This window comes from Hylobates moloch, unplaced genomic scaffold (assembly GCF_009828535.3).
Source record: "Hylobates moloch isolate HMO894 unplaced genomic scaffold, HMol_V3 SCAFFOLD_8, whole genome shotgun sequence".
Taxonomy (NCBI): domain Eukaryota; kingdom Metazoa; phylum Chordata; class Mammalia; order Primates; family Hylobatidae; genus Hylobates; species Hylobates moloch.
In genome coordinates, this window is record NW_026652283.1 from 36,572,985 (window position 1) to 36,579,530 (window position 6,546).

Below are 6,546 nucleotides of genomic sequence, written 5' to 3' on the forward strand. Positions count from 1 at the left end.
CCTTCTTTCAGGCTTGTGTTAGCAAGCTAGACAACTGCCTAATAAACAACCCCCAAAACCTTAGTGGCTTAACAAATGTAACATTACCATCCAATGAAGTTGAGCAGGGGCAGGGAAATACTACACAAGATTATACGGCAATTGGGCCCAGTGGCCCTACATCCCCTAAGGATCAGAGTCCTCCACTAGATTTCTGTTTCCACAGCCTACAAAAAAAAGAGTAAATGAGTATGTGTAGAAGATTGTTCATGATATTTAGGGGGAGGGGGCAGCCACAAAAGTGGCATATATTACTCCTACCCACATTCCATTGGCCAGCACTGAGTCACATGATTCAACTTTATAGCAAGGCATGCTGGGAAATGTAGTTCCAGGAGAAAGAAAAGATACGATGAACACATAGTATCCTGTCTACCATATGGTTGCTGTGAAAATGGAAATAATAGAACTAAATCCTGTGGCATTTCTGGAACAGAGTAGGTGCTGAATGAATAGTCGCCATTAATAAGAAAAAAATAAGAATTTTTTTTTTTTTTTTTTTGTTACTGTTTGCCAACTTTCCCAAGTGCAGACATCAGCTGAGATAAATAAGGAGACTAAGGGAGCAGAGACAAAGAGAGAAACAACTGTTGTAAACAGGAATGAAAGTGCAGGCCAGGTTTGGGGAAGCACAGAAGAGGCAGAGAGTGGGCAGAGGGCTCACCGGGGATTGAGCACCATGGTACTCAGCACAGCCTCTGCTTTCCCGGCCAGCCCTGGCTCCCACCTGAGCCAGAAGGGGCTTAGAAAGATCTGAGTTTCCTTGGAAACCATTTCTCTGGCCCTCTCTGCACGTTATCAGCCAAGTTGGTTGTAATCAAACCCCCACGGGGCAGAGAATGAGCTCTCAAACTGCAGTCCTGGGGTTCTATCCAAATTGCTTGCATTTTCTATTTAAATTGGTAATTTCCCCACGAGTGCTCCCCCTGCCCATACACAGATTTGTTGGGAAGGGGAAGCTCTGGACGTATTATCCACCCACTGCCATCACCTCCTGCCCCTGACACAGCACAGGGGCCTTGGGAGTGCCTCCAAACAGGCCGGAGTCCTCTGCCAAAGCTGAAAGCCTCTGGCAAGCCCAGGCCCCCAGAACAGCCAGGTCAGAAGCTCCTCCCTCAGGCCCCCCGTCCCACCAAGGACAATGGCCTGGACATGAGCAGGGGAGGAGGAGGACCTACACAGGCCACAGTAGGCGAGTCCTGAATAGTTGGCATCATTGCCAGACTAAATATGGAGGTGTGGACTTCCTCTCATACCTTTTGCAGGTACACCCTTTCCAAAGTGAAGGGTGGGGACTGGGCCAAGGCACCAGATAATCTTTTTCTTTTCTTGTTTTTTTGTTTGTTTGTTTGTTTTTGAGACCGAGTGTCACTCTGTCACCCAGGCTGGAGTGCAGTGGTGCAATCTCGACTCACTGCAGCCTCTGTCTTCTGGATTCAAGTGATTCTCCTGCCTCAGCCTCCCAAGTAGCTGGGATTACAGGCACGTGCCAGTACACCTGGCTAATTTTTGTATTTTTAGTAGAGATGGGGTCTCACCATGTTGGCCTGGTCTCAAACTCCTGACCTCAAATGATCTGCCCGCCTCAGCCTCCCAAAATGCTGGGATTACAGGCATGAGCCACCACGTCTGGCCAGATAATCCTGAAGTACTGACAGCCAAGGCTGCAGGACTAGGGAACAGCTGGGGAAGTCTCAGAATGTTAGGCAGAAAGATCCCAGAAGGTTCTGAGGGGCACTCACCTTTACTCCCTCTGTCACAAGCCAGTCCTGACCACAGTGTAACTACAAAAAGGGAGCGTGGACCCATGTCCCCTTTCCTTTCAGAATGGGCAGAAGACTCATCTCAGACATGGTCAAATACTCCCAGACACACACTTAGCCATATATACACATGTACACATACATACATACATATTAGAGACGCTTGTGCGTGTGCGTAGACACATACCTGTGTACTTGAGGACATGCAATGTCATGCATACTGATCCCTCTCCTAGCATCCCAGCCATGTTCATGATGTATCTGGGCATATTCACAAACACGCATCAGAACTGGGCTGACAGCTCGGTGCACGCCTGCACAGGACAGCCTCAAGGAACATATATGCATGCTGACACAAGTCCAGCTGGCCGTCCTGGCATGATCACTGACAGACACATGTACTCAGACACACACATGTAAGACTGAGGAAAAGGCAGAACTAGGCTGGGAAATGGACCCTGCTTTGCGGGTGGCTAAGAAGGGAGCAGCGTGTATTCCAAATTACTAGACAGCTCCAAGGAGATGTGGCCAAATTGGGTCTAATCTGAGGCTGCATCTGGAGTCCAGTCTGGACATTAATTCATGTAGTGTCTTCATGGGTAGGGTTAGGGCCTTCATGGGGGAAGTAGGCTCCCAGACTGCAATGGAAAACACAGACCAGGAGCAGCCCCTGGAAGAGGCTTTACTCCCAAAGGGGAAGCTGGATGTCAGGTTCTTATCCCAGTGCAGAAGACTAGGTAAAATCGGGAACCAGCCATTGGCCTGGGAACCTGCAATGAAGGGAGAGACCAGTCTGATGGGCTGTGGGCGTCCAAAGCTCCTCAGCTCTCAGATCCTGTATTCAGGGTGACACAACTGGTACCAGGCCCACTCTCTGCCATGCTGGCTCCCCATTCAGAGCCAGGCTAGGTCAAGAAGAGCTCAGGGACTTGGTGGGCAGAGCCTGGTGGCAGAGGACTATCAGTATCCATAGCAGAAGGGACTGAGGAAAGACAGGCCAGACACCCCAACTCCTGAGCCAGCCAGAACCTAGAATCTATTATGCCCGCTGTTGCCAGGAAAACAACTGGAAGACTTACTCGCCACCTCCAGAACCTGCCTTCAGGCCCCTACCTCCACCCCAGCTGTAAGGGTCTTGGTCAGTCATATTCTGAGTTCAAGAGTCCCTCATCTCCCCTCCCACTGCAGCGAAGCCGGGAGCTGGGCTGCGCAACTGAGAGGAGTGGGGAGCAAGTATTCGGTTCTGATGCCCAGAGTGGCTGTCCTCACCATTTCTCCTCCTGCCCCAGCACTGAAAAGAATCCTGCAGAGCTTCACAGCCCGCCTGCTCCTTTCTAACCAGACAGGTGTGAGAGAACTGAGAACTCCAGTGGAGCAGGCACAGCCAGCTGTCTGCAGCTGCAGCTTACCACATTTCCTAGCAGAGTCAGCTGCGGAAGGAGAGACAGGAAGGGTGAAATTTCTAATCACTTGGAGTTTCCCTACCACCCAGCAGCTCTCTCTCTCTCTCTCTCTCTCTCTCCCTCCCTCCCTCCCTTCATGTATGCTGCTCTGTATGTCTGGTGTCCTTCTACCTCCTTGTCTCCTGGAAGACTCCTATTTAACCTTCAAAACCCTGTTCAGGTATCCCCTCTGCTTTTAAAATCTTTCCCCAGCACTCCCTCTGTTTGACTAATTATTTACTCCTTTCTCCAGGCTACCTGCATTATAGCATGTGTTATGATTATCTGTTCATGCCGGGATAATCAGGGATGCCTGGGATGCCGGGATGCCTGTCTTCTCCACTTGACTGTGAGCTCCTTGAAGGTAGGAGCTTGGTGGCACTTGTCTCTGTACCCCAGCACCACTACAGGGTCTCAGAGAACATGTCCAGGAGAAGTAGTGTGATATAGCAGTTAAAAGTGTGGGCTCTGGAATAAGCCAGACCTGAGTTTGAACCCCAGGTCTGCCTCTTCTAGCTGTGGGAGTTGGACATGTTGTTTCAGCTCTCTAAGCCTCAGTTGTTCCAAATATGACATGGGAAGAATAGTAATGACTGTCTCATGGATTGTCACGAGTAATCAATGATACAATGAATATGGAGAGGTTAGCCCAGTACTGGGCACATTAATAAGCTTTCTTATCATCCCACCGGCGTCTGGGCTGTTGGTTCTATGCTGAGTCATCATAGTGACTCCATATAGCCCGTACCCCTAGAAATCTCACTAGCAAATGAATAACGCCAGTCAAGAATGATGAGTTCCATGACAAAACTCTGGGGGCCCTGGGAGCCTAGAGAAGGAACCACTAACTTCGGTGGCCATATGATCTAGTGGTTAAGTGTATTGGCTTTGGTGTCAGGAAGTTCCAAGTTCAAATCCTAGCTGAGACTCTAATTAGCTGTGTGAACTTAGGTTAAGTTATTTAAACCCTCAGAAACTCTAAAATGTGATGGAAATTTAATAACACAAAGATATAAACAATACAAATTTGACAAAAAATCAAATTTGTCAGGGGATAAGCAAGGAAGACTTCCCAGAAAACGTGAGGTCAGGCCTTAATGAATGAAGTTTTCCAGGTGAAGAGTGGAAGCGAGGGCTTCTCCAGCAGGAGCAGCACATTCAAAGACTGGTGAATCCAAAGGACAATAAGATGTTTAATGATCCCAGATCCCGTGTATGAGGGGGAAGTGTCTGAAGAGGGCCCACAAAGAGAGTCAAGGGCCTTGCTCAGTGGTTCCTGGTACACACTTCCAATGACCTCTGAGTCCCTCTTCTGGAATGTGCCCGGTACATACTTAGAGGCTCAGTAAATATTTGTAGGAAAAACAAATAAATAAGTGGCAGTGTCTCCTGCACCCTGTTCTCCTTGCTCTACCCGCCCACCCAGCCACTCACCTCCCATTGATCCCTGGGACTCTAAGAAGCACAGGCCAAAATGATTGCAATTCACTCCCTCCTAGTTAAGCTCCATGGCCAAGAAACTTGCACCAAAGCTAAACCCACCAATGGGCCTGATATCAGAAGAATGACCCCTGAGCTCTGCAGCTCGCAGAATAGAAATGTATTCCTTCTGATCCCTACCTAGTCTCCTGCTAAGCCCAGCATGCCACATCTTAATATTCCTCCTGCTAAGGTGCCTGAAGGTCCCACAGATGTCTGCTTCTAGCTTGCTAGTCTTTGAACTTGAGACATTCTAAACACCCAGTAGTTGACTTGAAAGGTAGCCCAGGCAATGGTCAGCCAGGTCTCCCATGCAGAAAATCCGGATGGCCTGGATGCTCTCCCTCAGGGCTCCTCTCCAGGGATGGCTGCTGGAATCAAACAGTTTGGGATCACAGCAAATTCATTTGCAGCCACAACAGAATCCTGTTAGCAGGCTGTCCTGGGGATAGGAGGCAGGGGATGGGAGAGAACTCACCTATGTCTCTATCAGAAGAGGAGTCCTTGGACATTTAATAATCAGCTCTGCTTGGCTTAGCACTATCAGAGCCTGGAATCAGGCTTCTATCACAAGGTCCCATGGCCTCAGCACAATACTAGAGATAGGCCAAACTCTCCTGCCCTCTGGCAGAGAACAAATTCCTGCCGTTCAAGCTTTCATCAGTCCCTACTGCCCCTGTGCCCTGCCATGACCCTGCTTTGGCTCCTGGAAAGATGGAGGTGCTACAGGAGGGCCCCAATTTCCCTCCTCTCCACAACTCCCCACATCCTCACCTCCATCTCAGAGAGAGGAAGGGCCCCTCCTTTCATCCAAGCCCAAGCCTAGAGCTGAGTTCCCATGCCCTCTGCATCCTCAAGGATCTGCACATAAAACCTCTCCCTTGACCTCCAGCAACAAACAGGCTCAAGGTGCCTCCAGGCTAAAGGTGACCTTTCCAGGATGGACTTAGATCCTGATTCAAGTTCAGGCTCCATCAGCTACCAGCTGCATTCACCTCGAGCCAGTCATTCCATCTCTGTATTTCACCTCTACATCTGTGACATGGAAATAACAGCCACTAACTCAGACGAAGGGTCACTGTGAAATGAGATGCTGATGCCTGGCAAGACTTAGCACGCCGCCTGCCCTTTCATCACTCAAGGAAATTTAGTCATTAGTATAAACATGAGCTCACTGTCCCATCAAGTTAGTGGCCTACCTCTCTTTCCTACACTACCAGGCTTCTTTATTTTTTTTAATTTTACTTTAAGTTCTGGGATACATGTGCTGAACATGCAGGTTTGTTACATAAGTATACATGTGCCATGGTGGTTTGCTGCACCCATCATCAACCCGTCCTCTAGGTTTTAAGTCCCACATGCATTAGGTATTTGTCCTAATGCTCTCCCTCCCCTTCCCCCCACCCCCCGACAGGCCCCGGTGTGTGATGTTCCCCTCCCTGTGTCCATGTGTTCACATTGTTCAACTCCCACTTATGAGTGAGAACACGCAGTGTTTGATTTTCTGTTCCTGTGTTAGTTTGCTGAGAATGATGGTTTCCAGCTTCATCCATGTCCCTGCAGAGGACATGAACTCATTCTTTTTTATGGCTGCATAGTATTCCATGGTGTATATGTGCCACATTTTCTCTATCCAGTGTATAATTGATGGGCTACCAGCCTTCTTATGAAGCACTCACCCCTCCTTAGCCCATTTCAAACTGGACCCTGACCTCATGCCTCTCACCCAGTCACCAGTGAGCCCAATAACCTAATTCCATGGCTTCCCCCCTCCCCAGCTTCCAATTGAGGCATTCAGTGCTGATGCTGCCTGTTTTTTAACT